Raw genomic sequence first — 17,840 nt, forward strand, 5'->3', positions numbered from 1 at the left:
TCAGAAGATTTCCTTCTCTTTCAAGGAGGAGCCACTAGAATGGAGAAACCAGCAAGGAAAATGCTGATGGGCTTTGAATGTTTGCTATATCTGTGTCTGGTATAGTTACTTAAAATGCAGTAATGCTGCCTGCATTCCTGGTATTCTCAGTGCTGATTTTCAAAATGTTAATTCATCATTTAGAGCAAGAATAACCACAAGGAAGGGAGAGGTATCGTTGCAGAATTCCTGGTATGTATTTTAATTGTTGAATACTTAGCAAAAGTTTGCCCATGGCTCTGAATTTAACAGTAATTTAGGTAATAGAATTAAGGTCTTTCTGCCACTGACATACATTATCACATGCGAGAGGGTAGAGCCTTCTACCTAGATAAAATCATACAAATTTTTAACATTGAGCATTTGAGTAACATCCTTTGTATTAATATTCTGACATTTCTTTGGAAATGGTACTGGTATGTAGCACTTCAGAAATCAGTACAGTAGATGTCTGGAAAACAGAACAACCCCAAACTGGCACTAGATACTTGTAAGTTAACATCTCATCCTACACACAATGTAAGTTCAGTAAATAGTGTTAAAGCAAACTTTTAAAACCTTTTTACAAGGTTATAAATATGACCCTGTCAGTGTAACTTGACAGACTTACTGAGAAGTAGAGACCTTGGTTAGCAGTGAAAGTCAGAAATAAAAATACTGAATTTACAATACACAAGCTTCGCAAAATTTTGCTTAGAGGTTGCTTATAGGTCTCAATAGGTGGAAGTGGCAGTCCTGTCAGCATCAGTTTACATGGCATAAAGGAGGAAAATTGAGTGGCCATTAGTAAAATGGTAAAATTGCTAGCAACAGGGACAAGATGTAACTACATTTGATTCTCTCCAGACTGGAACAAACAGAGAGGCATGACAATAAATTGTAGTGAAGGAACATACATTTCTGGAATTATTCCAGTCCAAAAGGAGGAAATTTCTCCCTAAAGAAGGGAAAACAGGCAACTATTTTTTACTTTCTTTGTATCTTCTTAGCCTTGTCTGCTGTCTCCACTTTCAATGAAATCTTGAACAATTATTATCCAGGAGATAATGAATTGGTCAAAATCCTCTTATGGACAGTGTTCAGAGCTCAAAAGACAATTCAAAATTTAAAGCAACTCTTAGACACAGAGTATGGTTAAGATTTGACTGCAGGGGTTCTTGAATTCTCTGTCCCTGCAGGAGAAAACCCTGAGCCCCTGAACAGTGGCCTCACAGGCTGTGCTTGCCTGAATGGTAAGAAGAGTTAAAGTGAAAAACCTGTCACAACTGTTCTAGAATTTATACAGTAATCAGCACAATTAAAGCAGAGCAGGTTTGGCCAACACTTGCTGAAGAGGCCTCATAGTCCTTGCAACTATCAGATTTGCCCTATTATTTACACAGTGACTGCAGAGATTACATTAATATCTGATTAAAAATTGTATTAACTAGAAGGAGATCATGAGCTCTGTAAAATCAGAGGAAGACAATAATTGCTCTTTTTATTTTTTAATTTTACTGTTTGTCTGAAGTATTTAATTGACTTTTAATCCTCTGTTATGTCCACTGAATACAGCCTAACAAATATTGTTTGCTACTGAAATGGATGCAGCAGCTCCTCAGCTGCACATAGAGGCAATGGAAGTATTTTTGGCTAAGAAATGAAGGCTTTAGCATTCAGTTACTGTTCATGTAACTTACACTTATTTGTTTACTGTGTTTTCCACAAAGTGTTGCCAGGAGACTTTGCCAGGCTTGTTTTCAATCATGCACTAAACTAGACTGCAGCAGACTGTGTGCTTCCTCCATCAGTCCTCTGCCTTTATCTTCCTAATAAAACAGCTAACACCTTGCAGAATAAAATATATTATTTGAATGGCTGAAAAAATGGAAAATTTTCTTCAGAGATGACACTGGGAAATGAAATGCATTTCTTGTTCTGAGTAGGAACAATAAAAAGCATTTATTTTTTGTTTACTCATGTATTTAGTATTTTAAACTGTAACAAAGTCATTATCACCTTATTACAGAAGAACTTGGATATGTGATGTGCATCTTGCTTGTTTAAATGAATAGTACTCTGCAAAGGTAAATTCTGCTGCTTTCCTCCTGTAGATAATTTGAATCAAATGACTTGATTACAAAGCAAGATGAGCAAGGTTTAGCTGGTGAAGAACTATTTGGGTTATTGCATTCTTCTTGCAGGGAATTTAAGCAGCACAGTCTTGAACATCTTGCTGCTGGGAGATTTTGATTAGATTTAATAAAATTTCAGATCTCATCTGTATAAATTTAACTGTGTGGAAGTTTGTGAATACAGAAATGCAAGTTTATATGTATGCCCATAAGCCTACTCTATTAGATAATAATCCTAGATATTCTATTTGTTGTTAGCAGCATTTCTTTATATTGCAGAATTCTATGTTTCATATGTATTTATATTGTCAAATAAGGACAAATATGGAAGTTAGATGATGTTAAGCACTTAAAAACCCCTGCAAACAAACAAAAAAGCCATAAAGAATTTTAAACAGCTTATACCTAAAGAGATGCTGTTCTTGCTCCACATCTGATCTGCCTTGCCTGCTGATACACAATTTTTCTTGGGCTTGATGATCTCTGAGGATGCCAGATGCTGTTTTGAAAAGGATTTTTAAGTCATAATGGATAACTCAAATAATATTTTTTCAAGTTTACAGAAGTCATTAAAACCTAAACTCAGGTGAGTTAACACTTGGACAAAATTAAAATTCCTACAAACAGAACAGCAAAGGAGGAAATTTCACATGTACTGAATCAGATCTAAATATGCATCTGATACCACTGCAGTTTGCTATTTTCTTTCAGGCACTACTCCACTCCAAAACCATGCAGGATGTCTTAGTATTTATCTTGGCAAGCATATTCAGTACTCAATGTGTACCTCAATACATTATCTTGACAGTATAGTCAGTGCTCAAGCAGCTTTTAGATTTTCAAACTGAAGGTATTTCTCTTTGACCAGGCTGCATCATGCACACAGCTGATGCAGAAAGGTGAACATTTGACTCTAGTTACTGAACAATTCAGTTTCCAGCCATGGCAGAGTTTGAGTGTGTCTCATATTGTGATGCTCAGGACAAAGCTGAGGAGACTGAGGGTAAAGGTTTTGTGTTCCAACATGTAGATAGGGAAGAGGAGGAAGAGGAGGTTTGTTGGATTCAGCTTCTTCCCAGCAGAGCTTCTAATGACAGGTTGCACCATCTGCTCTGCCTGCATATCTAACCCTATGCAGAACAAAAATGAGGAAATACTTGCTAGATGATTGGCAAGATGTTTGCTAGCAGTGTTGACAGTGGTTATCTTTCTGATCTGACACTTCACTGATACTGTGTGTTTGACGTGTGGGAGAATTATTTACAACTCTATCAGAACTGGAAAAATGGTTGAAAGAGACATCCCAATAGTAGAGATTGTTGTCTATTTTAAATTTAATTTTATAACACAAAAAGCACTGAGTGGTGGGGTTTTAATATATTTGGAACTGAAAATATTTATGTTGCCCATGGTTGGTGAAATGTAATGCCACAGAAATTCCCAGTTTTAAAATGCTGGCTTTTTAAAATAGACTAATTTTCTGAGCACTAATGGTATTTTTTGTTCATAGAATACAGGTAAATAAGGAGAGTGAAATCTCATGCTTCAATAATTGTTGGAAGGGAGTCAATTTAATCCCCTAACTGCCCTGTAGTTGTGTGTACAAAAGGAACAGTGAGTTGCACAGCTACTGAAATCTGCTCTGTAGTACTGGCTGTCGCAGGGCAGAGCAGAATGTCAGGAGCTTGGGTGAATCTGATAGATCTGATACTGCAGGGTCAAATGTTCCTGTTAAGAAATGAACAACAACCACAAAAAGGCAGAGTATCTTGCACTGCACTCACTGCTGCTGGCTGTTCAGTATTCCAGCAATTGCACAAGTGCCAGTGTAGTCTCAGTTGTCTTCTATCAGAAGATAGGCAGCTGGCAATGCTAAGCTTTTGTTATCATCTTCACTTTTGAGGCTTTCACTATCCTAATTAGCATGACTAATTAAAAATAACTGGATTCCCTGAGGTTTATTGCATTTGCTTTTTAGCATTAGAACATTGTTTTTCCACAGAAGCATCTACTGGAGTTTTTCCCGAGATACAACTGCAGGGCATTCTTCTTAGACATTAACACAATTAATTTTTCATGGTTTTTCTAACTAGCTCATCTTTAAAAATAAGATTTTGCAATATATCTGTATCTAGTAAATAGGTCTTTTTGCAAGGGTTTATTTATTATATATCTGTCAATTTCTGATTTCAGAACAGAGCTCATGCATAGCAAAGCATTTTATTGTTTAATTCTTTATGGTTTGTTTCCCATCAGTGTACTGTGTGTTTGGATCAAGTAGCTCTCACTGCCTGTGGGGCATCTTCTGTACGACCCAATAGGTGAAATATTTCTGGTAAACTCAGCTCTGGTTAATTCATGTTCCATGTGTTACTGTGATTTGATGTTAGACTGTACTTTCAGTTCTTCATATTTGAAAGTCATTAAGATACTTCCTGCTTGATTTCAGCACTGTTGCTTCATGTGTTTATTTGCTTATTGTTTAATTGTAAATTAAAACTTTACTTCTGAGGATATTTAAAAGTCATCACCCACTCTGCACTAGGTATGAAGTAATCTCCATTTCCTGGCCTTAATTGTTGCATAACACTGCAATGCACAGCGGTGGAACAGCTGCAACATCCTGACTGAAAATTCTGCATTATGTCTGAGGAGGGAGGGTGGTGTAATCAGGCCAATATTCTGTCCTTGAGCACCCTGCAGTGTCTGCAGAATTATACAAAACATGCCAACTTCAGACAGGAAGGATTATTCATTGGAGGAAATTTCCTGGGTAACCCAGCCAGATGTAGAGTGGTCATTATGAAAGGCTCTTGCTAGGCAGTATCTTTACCTAGCAAGCTGTTTTCCTGCAAACAGAGATTTGATGAAAGATCAGAGTGCCACACCTTGTGCATAGGTGTGGGAAGAACATTTATCATTGTTTGGTTTGGTACCCAAATGACGTTGCTGATTTTTAATTTGCTGAGGTGATGAGCAGCCTGACCTCTGTCTCAGAGGGCACAAAGGCATACCTCAAAATTAATAAAAATCTTTATCATGGAGTGTCTTGCTGTCCTTTTCTATTTCCCTTATGATTTAATGGCTTCTTCCACAGCTGTTGCTCTTATTTTGATTCCCTGTGGTTCTCAGGGTGCAAAATATACAGCCATGTACTCCAATTACTGATAGTTATGTTTTCTTGATTATTTTGGCAGGAATGTTTGTACAGCTGCTTCTTTTCTTTCATAAAACATCCCTGGGGACTGAAATCTTTGTTCTGATGACAGTGAGAATATTTTCAGCTTGTACAGAAGTTGGGGGTTCTCCTAAAAGCACTGCACTAGAGCCTTTTAGCCTACAGAATTTAAGTATACCAACTGTGAGACTGTTCATAACATGGCCACCTTCTAATGCTTTATGATTCCCTGAAAAAAGGTGAGGGGTTAAGTTTTTAACACACCATCATCTTCCTTGACTCTTATTCTCCTCACAATGCCCCAGCCCATACTGTATGAACAGTGAAAAATAAAACAGCTAGTTATGCCTCCTTAGCAGAATAAAAAATTCCAAGGTGCCACTATTGGATGAACCAGGAACAGATATAGGTGATATTTGGCAGCTGGAAGCATTAATTAGTTTCTCAGATGAGATAAAAGAAGATGCAGAGGATGACAGAGAAGTAGTGGAACAGGTTGTTCAGGGAGATTTTGCAGTCTCCAGCCTTGGAACAGGATAAAGCTTTGAGCAACCTGATCTCATAGCTGACTTTGCTTGGAGCAGGAGAATAGGGAAGAGACTTTCTGAGCTCTTTTCCATTATGAAATTTTTTTGAGATTGAGAAAAGCTTGAAAAGGTCTAGCATCTCACAGGGTCCATAAAACCTGCCACAGTGTATCCTAATGTTTACCAGCAAGATCTTCCTTTAATCCATGACCCCTCTTTCCAATGAGCCTGCTCACATCTCCAGCTTCTGTGAGATGACCTATGTGGAATGCTAGTTAAACCCCATTTCCCTTATTTACTGATCTGCCATGGACTCCAATACAAAGATTATTGCTTGTCTTCTGTGAAGTTACAGTGGAGAGAGAGAACAAGGACAGTGTGTGCCATATTCTTATTTGCAGTATACCTTATTTTCTTCTGCATGCTTAGCTACCGAAATTTAATTCCTCACTTCTGAGATCAATTAATCTGTTTTTCTTCCTTTCCTGCTTTTATCACACTGTTTGCTTCAGCCTGGCCAGTGAAGCCACTTCCATTGTTCTACTCCGGCCATTCTTTAATTTCTATGTTTTTCTAATACCTAAAATAAATGACTTGCATCTTGCATTTCAGATGTTACTGTTACTCACTCCACATTCCTTTCGTCCCCTCTGATTCTGCAGCTATGAGCTTTGCTGTGGGGCTGCACAGTCACTGCTCTAACAGCTGCACTTCATCCCACAATTCCTGTGCAGACTGCCCACCCAAAAGCTGTGCATGTCAGAAAGCACAGAGCAAACGCCTGCAAGGCACGCAGTGGGGAGAGGCCTTGAGGAACTTTCACGGAAAGTGATGTCTGACTAAACTTAGCACCTCTTTACTCATTACACAAGGATCTTCTTTCCTTGGAGAGCTACAGTGAGGTCAGACACACTGGATATTAGCTGGTCAGTAGTTTTTTGGTTACTATATATATAGGAAAATACACAGGAAAAATACAGTGGTAGCCCCAATACTTTGTCCATGTGCTCTGTGTTCTGAGGAGCACCCAGTTCTGTGGACAGTGTACAAACACATGTTTTAGGTGTTACCAGTGTAACAAATTATGACATGTCAATCCTGCAAACTGCCCAAGCTGTCTGCAAACTTTTCTTTTTCTTGCTTGGATTTTAAGAAGAGCTTAACATCCTACCACAAAGGAACTTGACTGGTACCACTGTGGGTGGAGCTCATTTTTAGTACAGTAGATCTGTAAACTGAATTACATATTTTCTATAAAACCTATTCCCAACAAATAGCCAACAACATTAGTCAGTTGATAAAGTATCATCTGCTTATAATGGTCATTAATTTAATATCACCCTGCTCACCATAACATCACTGTTCCACGCCTCCTCCTTCCTGGTCTTACTGCAGAGTTAAACTTCATGAAGTGTGCATGTGGTGGAACTAATTAGCAAACTGATTGAATGCTGTCTCCATTTTCAAGTTTTCAGACTAATTGACTGGCACTCATTAATTCAACATTTTAGTGATACATAGAATAATCCTCATTCTATAGATGAGAATATTGGAGGACATAAAATTACACATGCCTGCATATGACAGCGCTCTGAATTTACTGTGCAGGACACTATTCATCCACATATTTTAGAAGACTTTAGAAAATCTCTTCCTTTTTATAGCAAAGGAAATTAAGACAAAAAAAAGCACTTGTTTGGAAAGACACAGAAAAACCCTGTGATAGAACAAAAAGTATGCTGACCAGTGGATTCTCACTCTGCAGACACTGAGCTGCTGATTAACCTTAAAGGAAAATATGACAAGTTATTGATATGCTTTTCCTGCAGTTGGAAGGTTGTGCAGCATGAGTTCAGCATTGCTACCAGTAGGTTTGGCAGCATAAATCTTACCATGAGCTTTCTGAGCATGTACCCTATTTCCCCAGCCAGGCCCTGTAGCTGCTGCTCAGCTCCATGGTGCCAGAAGGAGACTGGGGGGAGAGACAGCATTAGAGATACCCCCTGCATCAGTGACAGGAACCCCAGGCAGGGGGAATCCAAGATTACTGGGATTACTGGTTAGCACACTGCTATATAACTTCATTTTGGTATCAGCAGGGAGAAAGCAGGCAGTGAATTATCAGCGCTTCCATCCAACTTTCAGTTAAGCCAGTTAAGCCACAAAAATATCCTTGTTTTTCTTTCATATTCACATGTGAAGATCTAGATGTAATGTCACTTTCTGCAGCTTCTCAAGTCATGTTATATGTGGTGTTCTTGAAAAGTAGCAGTTGTGTTCTATAGTTTGGAGATGCAGCCTATATTTTTTAAACTAGCTGTTAATTTTTGTTAAATACGTACAACTTGCTGTAGTTTTTTTTAAAAAACCTGCTGTAGTTTTTTTTAAAAAACCTATATGTGTCCTTGGTTGTGTTCCCATTTGAACATCTTGCAGAGATGTCAAATTATTTTTCACTGGGTTGCCTTGAACTACAAATGTATTAAGCTATATAAGTAAACTTTGTCCCAGAATTTTAGAATTTAGTATTTTGGCCTTTTATCAGGCTTTCTAGTTCTCCTTAGAATTAAAAATATGGCTTGTTCACTGATTATGTAGAGGAGAAACAGAAATGGACTAGTCACTTGATTAATGTGCCATATCTGGTATTTCATGTACTAATTCGTACTGAATAACTGACTTTTCTATACCTATTATGATAATACACTTTAGTCAGTGGCAGTACCTGACCAAACTTAGCAAATCTTAATTTTCAACAATCTAAAAATATAGTTCAAAATATTTATGAAATAATTTGTTTGAATAATTTAGAAATAAACTTTATTTCAGGGTGGCTAATGAGTTTTCTCAAGTGAGCTTTCTTCTGTTACGCAACACAACCAAATTAGGTCAAGTCGTGATTTCATAGATAGTTGAATCTATAAAACCTGACACACAAAACCTTAAGTAGATTCATAGAAAAGACAGGCATATTAAGTTGGATGGAAATTGCAGTTGATTTATGGCACCCATAAAACACCAATGGCCTAACAGATAAGACTGTTTTGCCTTCCTGAAAGATTTCAGTCTTGAGCAAGGAATTGTTAGGGAAAGTCAGACTGTGGTGATTTTAATGAATATATTTAATAATACAAAATTTTTAAAAACCACCTGTCATCAACAGTTTACTTTGATGCTAAGGTAGGAAAAAACCCTTAAAAACGGTCCTAATTTCAGAGAGCTGACGATCAGTGCTAAATATATATGATAATCGACAGTCACCTGTATATTATTTACTCTTGGAATCTCATCTGACAATCAGTTGGGTACATGATTAGCTGATAAATAGTTCTACACATATGATTTACTTGAATCAAACATTAACTAAACACAGAGTATAATAATAGGTGAAAATAGGTAGAGAAGGGAGTAGATGGCAATAACAAAGGCCAATTTCTTGCTTGCTCTCTCTAAGCATAGGAAAGAACAAATCAGCTCAATGCCCTCCTACTGTGAATTTGGCCTTTCATCTTCAAAGCACTTTCCAAACGTTTATTAATTATCTTTACAGCAGTCCGCAAGGCTAATAGATAAATAGCCGCCTTCTCGGGACAAACTGAAACGCGAAGGTGGAGCCATGGCTTGGCGGCCCTGGTGAGTCAGCACGGAATCCAAGATCAAAATCCAGCAGGGGCCGGCACCCGCGCTCCTGGGCGCTCGCTGCAGCCTCTCTCTTTCGTGGTCTTGGCCTCCTGTGTGCCAAAGACTTGGTGTTTTTGTTTTGCTGGGTTTCTTCCCATTTGCCTTCTGCTTCCTGCAGGCCTCCCTGGAGATCAGATCATGTGCAAATTGGCAGGTACAGTTTTCGTTTTTCTTTCTTCCCTCAGCCTTCCTACTTAAGTAAATGCCCAGCCAGCCTTCTTGTCCCCTTATACCCTATCCTTGGACTGTGCATTTTTGAGAAAGTAATAAACCTTCAATTGACTGAATCTACATTCATTAATTTGACATATCAGAGCATAATGATGTAATTTTTCTAATTAAATGGCTGTACCTAAAAAATCACAAGAATGGATCTCATGTCTTGAATCAATTAATGAAATACTTCTTTTGATGTTTTCCTGTAAGTCTCCAAGTCTAGGTTCCTGTACAAAATGTTAAGGATCTCAACCATTTTATTCCAATGATTCCCACAGCCTACAGCCATGTATTTACCTATCTAAGGAGTAATGATTGTGAAGACTGGCATGTTCCCTTGGACAATTTGGGATGATTCTTACCTTCTTAGTCAGTACCTTACCCAGTTACAGCTACAATTCACTACCTGAGCAGAAGCTCATATATCGTAGTGGCCTCATTTTCTCCTTTCAGACTGCCTCCTAAAAACCAGTCAAGTTCTCCACTAAGACTCCATCCAAAGTTTCTTTTGGCTCCAAGGGATCATCCTGGATAAATCTGGCAAAACTCAGACCATGTAAATTGCTACTAAGTGATAGCATTTCAATTGGTTGTGTGTAGGTGTTTCCAGTGAAAAATGCTGGACACAAAGACTTCTACAGTCTGAAATAAATTTGGGAAAACTGAAGGTGGCTCTAAATCTCCCTGGATCTATGTTCTTCCCTGTAGCTGCTGTAAAACCTAGTGCAGAAGTGCTGCTGAATCACAGTGTAGAAAGATTGGCAAAGTACTCTGAGAAAAGACAAAATTTTGCCATACACGTGCTGTCCTAAAGATACAAAAGCCTCAGTAAGATTATTATAGAGTAGGAATTTGTTCTGTTTTTCTAAATTTAGACATCTCTTACCATCTGAGATGACAGTGGCTGTCCTGTCTGCCTCTCAGTTAATACATCTGTAGAGCTCAGCTCTCTTACAGGACCTATGTTGTAGTTTGTAGTTGCCATTTGGATGTTTTACTTTCACAGGACCTCTTGAGTTAGATGCCTATGTTTGGCAACTTATTTTGACCCTACATAACATGTAGTCACTGTGAAGTTTTTCATCTAAATTAATCACTGTCTTGAAACTTGTTATGGACAAAGCATAAACAAAACACTTGTTTGGCAAGGGCAGGTATGAAATCGATTGCTGGCAATAAGAATGTGGTCAAAACAGAATACTACAGAAGAAAGGAATTCGCAAATGAAAAACCTGTGCTCCTCAGGATGGATGTGAATATTGTGTAAATAGACATTAGTTAGAGGTTTCATTGTGACAACGTTGTCTCTCATAATTATAGGTTACAACAACTCTTCTGTTTGCTTGCAAGGTTAAACACATCACAACAATGCTCCTGACCATGTCTGACATCCAGAATTGCACCTTCACTTAAGAAACATCCTCTGCCTGTTTATCCTTTATAATTTCCCAACCACTTTGGAGCCCTATACTTAATTGACTTTGGCATGGATTCTCATCCTGAAAACACTTGGAAGCACGTGCATAATTAATGTTTGAGTATTTCTACTGAATACAGTAATGGGCAGTTATATGTTTTAAAGGACTGAAGACATAATTAGTGAGCAGCCCATAGATTTAAAAGACTACTTGAAATTTACTTTGAAAAGCAACTTAAGTCAACCTCTTCTGTAGTGAAGCAAGAGCCCTCCCTCAGCCCCAGCTGAGGTCAGAAAAAAAAAATCAATGTACAGTATTAAGACAATTTGAAATCCTTTGATCTTGCCATTGTTTTATGTTTTCTGTATGCAAACCCATGTGGTGTAGTTCAAGAATTTAGCTATTATACATCTATTCTTGGCAGTATCAGTAATATACAGACTTTTTCAGATTTTTTTCCTTCTCCCTTTTTTCTGACATTAATGTGTCAGGAAAGGGTTTTGTTACCTCAAGACTCACGTGCCAGGCTTCATATGACCAGGAGCCCATGATGTTGCTAACTTTCCGTATCAGTTCCCTTAATTTATTAATGATCATTTCATCCATTTGGGAGTGCTAGCCATAATAATAGGGTGGAGAAGTATTAGATAACAGCAAGTTATCAGTCATATGTGTGTTTTCTTGTTAGATGATTAAGGGTACTGAGTAGATTTGTGCTTAAGATATTTTAAAAAATAAGATATCTGCAGAAACAGGTAAGCCACATTTCCAGCTCTGCTAGAACAGGGTTGCATAGAGCTGAAACTGAGGGCTAAATCATCCTCTGGGGCCAGGGGCCAAAGATTTTGGAAAACTTTCTGTGGCAGAGGAGTTTGTGTCCTGTCCCTGAGCACACTACATAAATATATTTCTGCTAGCAGGTTCCACGTTCCATTTTGGACATTGCAGGGTCTCCCTGGCTGTATCTCTGGAATATGATTCAAGCCCTGGGTGTCATTAATGAAATAGAGAGAGGGATTTCTGTGGTATTATCTTAACTTTCATTTCCCATTAGTTAGAAAATTAACAAAACAATATTAATATGAATGTTCTTACTAGAGCCCTTATAAGAAGACTTTTCAGAACAAACCGAATTTTTCAGGTTTTGGGTTTTTGAAAATTTTTAAATTGATTATTATGCTTGCCACCCTTAAAGAAAATAGCCTGAAGATGGACAAAGCTTTCTGTGGGAACTGCTTTCCCTGGCTGTTAGTTGAAGTTTGCTGTGTTAGTGAAGGCAAATACCAAAGGTATCTGATTGAGTCTGATGGGTAAGCTGTTCTTTGAAAGCTAAGGTTAGGATTTATGAGAATTGAAGGCTAAGTAATTGTAGAATGATGACTAATTACTAGATGATTATGTTGTCATTATTATTGTAAATAATCAATATAGCACTGACATCAAAGGGTTATGGTAATGACATTGCAAAGGGAAAAAGACTGACTTATTATTCTTAATAAGATATGGCAACTTAGTTAATCACTGTCTAACATCAAATACAGGCAGGTGGTAGTGTGAGGTTTTTCTGAACTCAGAACTGTGTGTCAGACTCATATCTGCAGGTTTTGCTAAAGATATATTTGGCTCAGTGTCATTTCCCAGAGCAGAGCCCTGTTCCCACAGGGTGCTGTATATGGACAGGTGAAGGGCTCTACCTGCAAGACTGATGGCTACACAATTGATGGCTGTTGAAGTGCATGTTATTTGCATAACTCCAGAACAGTTCATAGAAATGATTTTGTTTGTTGGCATATGCTTCCTTCACCACGTCATTCTAAGTACATCTTGTACTTAATGCTTTACCTTCCAAAAAATTGCTTTCAAGTTGTGGCTGGTTTGAACGTAACTGTATCATAACTGGTCTCCAAAGACAAACATGTTTTTATAAAGGCTGTTCTGGAGACACCCAGAAACAGAAATTGATAGTGCAACTGAAGCTCTTCCCTTTTCCTCCTGTGGGATCACTGATACTACAGGTTGTTCAGTTCAAGCTAGTGGCAGGTCAAAAGAAAACTTCCAAGAAGTTTTTCAGCACTGTCTTAAATCTAGAAATGTTTTTGTTTGGTCTATTTAATTGAAATCAATGGAAACTAAACATGTGCCTGAAGTTAAAAATGTGTTTTAAAGTATTTTCTTGGCATAGAATCAGAACAAAACTTTGCAGAAAGGTGAACAGGAATATCAAAATCTGACTGTCTTAAAGAGGTTAACCATTACCTCCAATAGGAGTTATTTAAGGGAAGGATACCTTTTACTTCTAACAATTGCTTTTTTTTTAAAGGGATGCAGATACTGTCTGACTTGTGTTAATATTTGATTTTATTTTATGTATCAAAATTCCTTAACAATGAATTAAAGAATAAAGGCAAAATTCATAGGTATTAGAAGGCTGTGGGAAAAATAACAAATCCCAGCTTTTTCATATTGCATACTAAAATACACACAGGAAACAAAATACTGTTTATTAAGCATTCTTTTATTGTTTAGTAACAGAACAATGACACCTGATAGGAGACAAACTGCAGTAAGTTCTAATGAAGAAAACAAACCAAATGAGCTTAAATTGCAGATAGGCTGTTATCTTACCCTCCAGACTCATTTCAGGCCCTTCCTCAACACAGTGTTCCAGTTCAAGTAAATAATTCCCTCTCTTGAGAGTGAATGTGCAGTGTGATATAGGCAGTTTGCAGAAATGTTACTCTTGACATTTGGGTGCAAAACATCCGCTTGTCTCTAAGCAGATTTGGTGACTTCTTTCCTTTTAATTACTTTTTTCTCATTTGGTACAAGATGTTTTCTGTATTTGAGTTTAGGGTATAGTGTTTTCTTATGACTGAGAAAGATTGGACAAAAGGAGTCTCTTGTTGAAACCAGTTGTCCTATGATATTTGGCATAACACATAAGGTATTTTAAGTTGTTTTGGTCACTAGTCAGGCTATCACTTATCAGTTACAAACATTTAGCTTGCTCATGTGAACACAGAGCTGGTTCAGCTCCCTGAGCTGGAGCTGTGTAGAAGCTAGAGAATTCTAGCTTCTCCAAACAATCCTCTCAATTTCTTTGCTGGAGGTTCTGCATGGTTTTCTCACAAGAGTTTGTCACAGGAGCCTAGCTCTGGTCCTGAAAATAATGATTGTTTCAGGTTAAAATGACTGATCTGTCATCCAGCCCTGAGAGACAGGAGCTGTCACTTTGAAATCTGAATGAAACAAATCCCATAAGAGCATCCCACTGTGGATCCTAGAGAAAGTGGGAGGGAGTAGATGTTTAGTTAATGACCATTAGTAGGTATAGATGTTCAATTGCTAACATGGAAGTGACCTGAACAGGTCTGGGGTAAAACCTGGGAGGCTTTTCTATCCCACCTCTGCCTGTTTGCCTGTGCAGGCGCATTGCAAACTGGAATGTCAGCTGATACAGAGATGGCACTTCTGAGAGCTGAGCATGTGGGGTTATGAGCAGCAGAGCCACAGCTTCCCATGCCTAAGTCATAGAAGGGGGCAGTGCAGTAAAGGCTTCTGAGCTTCACCCTTCCAAAGACACAGATTATGTATATTCTTGCCAGTTTTGCTTGGCTTTGTGTGAGCTGAATGATTAAAAAACCACTTTGCACACCAAGAGGTGTGTCTTAATGAAGAATGGCAACAGCATGATAATTAGACTTCATGAAACCTCTCAGCTGAGTGTAAGATGTGAGTGTGCATGAGGTCATTCCCATGCCTCTTTGGTTAAACCACGATGACAATTGTGAGTATTATTTGGTAAAATTGCCATTGTTCTACATTCAGCAGCTCTATTACAAGCACAGTGCTTAAAGAAGCTGCCACTGATGTGGGCAGCTGTCTAACGCCAAAATACATCCTCTCTTATTTTTGAAGCTGTGTCTTTCCTGCAAATGTATCTTTGACTATTACTGACAGCATAGTTATGCACTTACCAATAATGAAAATATTTTCAGTTGTTTACATCTAATAGTTTAATTGTTGCTTTTGTTGCCAGAAAAATTAAATATTAGGGTTTTTGTTCTAGACAGCTGTCTTATTAGAAATACTTTGAATAATGCCTTTTGAATGAATTTTTTTATATTCAAATCAGAAACTTTAAAAATCTAAAAATTACTTTAGTATTTATATTTCTTCATTCAAATAATAACTAGAGAAATTATATTAGTAATATATTTTTAAGAAAGCTTATGGAATTTATCCACTGAAAAAACTTTAGCTAGGAAGACTATAACATAAATATATATCTTGTTAATTCAAATGTCCATGCTCATTCTTCCAGTGACCATTAGTGAGGCCTGGTCTCAAATCCATGGCTGGTGTGCTGTGCCATTGTGTAAATTGTTGCTGCAAGACTCCTGAATTGGGGGTGTACCAAGTAAAACTGGCAACTCCTCTCATACAACTTCCAGCTATTAAACATCCTAAATACATCAGAAATCTGTAAATGTTGTGAAAAGACTCTGGTGAGCCATTCAACCTGAATAAAAGTCCTGCATCTTTAAAAATATATTTACAAGGGTTTAACAAAGCAATCTGATAAAATTTAATGGATTTAATGGAGTATTTATAAAAATATTTGAGGCTTTTTTTAGCAGTATCTTAGGTGTAAAAATCCAAGTGTTCAAGTTACTGTATTATGTTGGGCATCAGTATTGTAAGGGGAAAAAACCTGAGCACAGACTTACTTTAATAAGCATGTTGGGAAGGTCATCAGCAAAGGGGTGGCAAATAGGAGAAAAACTGAATTGAATTTCCCTTACCTGCCAACTCCCCTGCTTTTGGAAACACCTCACAAATCAGCTATGGCCGTTTAGCTATATATCCGAGTCCTCTGGACATTTGGCAGGGAAATTGTTAGAGAAGGGTATAACATACATGCCTGTGGATGTAAGAAATTCTGGCTGTGCCTGCTGGCAGCAAGTACCCTGTGTCAGTGTGTGCAGTGACTCTGGTGGGGCTGGGACAGGGGTGAGCTGCAGTGGCCAAACTGCAGGGTTTATCTGCACCGTGCAGTCCTGTGCAGCCCCCTGTGCACTGAGGACAGGCTGACCCCACGGCACACACGATACAGCCTTGGCTGCCATCCCCTGCAGCAGCATCCCAGACTCACACTGTGCTCACTCTGTGTCCTGCTGGACAGGGCACACATTCTTCCATGAGAGAAATCCCAGAGACATACAGCAATCAAAGGATGTTGTCCATGTTTTCTTTGCCTCTTGGCATAGCCTAAATACACCCAAACCCAGTTCATTACCAGTAGAAAAAATTGCCGAGATGATGATTTCACCTATATAATCCAATGCACTTGTATAAAATTCAGCAAACAATCAGAAATGATCATTTAAACTCTAATTCTAGAGAACTAGAAACTAGAGAGCACACTGTTCTCTAGTAACAAAGAAAAGTCTAACCAGCAGTACTGTGCTGGTGTTACTGCTGCTGCTGTATCACATATATGTGTGTATGCATGATGCACATCACAGACCAGATCAGACCCCATCAATCCAGTAACCAAACCATAACAGTGGCCACAACAGGGACAGGGCTGGAAAAGATGTGAGTCCAATGGGGTAGTCTGCAATAGAGCAGGGCAGGCATCTGTGACACAGAGCTCCTCCAGATTGTGCTGCCTTCCTGCTGAGATGCAAGTAACAGCCAGGGCTTAGCGCTCAGTTCATCTGTGTGTCTACCTGTGGAATACACTGCCCTTGTCAGTAGAAGTACAAGAACTGACAGTTAAGAGACTTAAAACCACTAAATATTAGTTTTGATACACTGTAGGGTTTTTATTTAATATGGGATAGGAATATTAAAATTGTTAAGGTTTAGGAAAAGTAATTATCTTTTTAGCTGTTAGTAAAGAAGAGTACAGTTTAAGCAGTAAGGCTGTATAAGAAAAAACATTAAAAATTTTTACTCTGCTTTTGATGCCAATCTGAGAAAGGATTTCTTGCAAAATTTTAAGGAATATACCATAAGAAGAAACACTTAACTCACCTAGGATAACCAATCCCATTAAAATAGCAATTTTAGCCTTCCTATGTTTATATTGAATTTTATTTCTGAATTATTTTTTCTCAAGGTATAGTTCCCATTATGCAAAGCATAATCCATGATTCATGCATAGAAAGTCATCTAATTAATATAAGAATACTTTGAACAAGATCACAGGAGTGGCAACACCAGGACAGGTTATTGGTCTGTTATGTCAGGCATTTGCTTCTGGAGTGGCCAAAAAAACAAAACAAAAACCCACAACCCAAACCAAAAGCAATTTTACACACAGAGGAGGGAACTTCACAGTATTACACAATGAAAATACAATCTCAGCTCTGGCAGCCAAGAACAATCATTATGATTTCAACCGCACAAGGACAGATAATTCTTAAATATTTTCATAGTATCCTGAAAAAGATCTAGCTTATTGTACATTTTGACCATTTCTTAAGTTCTATAAACATGCAGTTTTTTGTGGTAGTCAATACCAAAAGTAGGTCACATAGTGTGCAAAAAAAGTATTTATGGAAGGAACTGGGATGCTTCATCTGAAGCAGAGAGCCTGAGCCAGCAGCAACTGGGTCAATTCTACACCACCTTCATTAGAATAGAAATGCTATTTGAA

This window comes from Melospiza melodia, chromosome 8 (genome assembly GCF_035770615.1).
Source record: "Melospiza melodia melodia isolate bMelMel2 chromosome 8, bMelMel2.pri, whole genome shotgun sequence".
NCBI lineage: Eukaryota > Metazoa > Chordata > Aves > Passeriformes > Passerellidae > Melospiza > Melospiza melodia.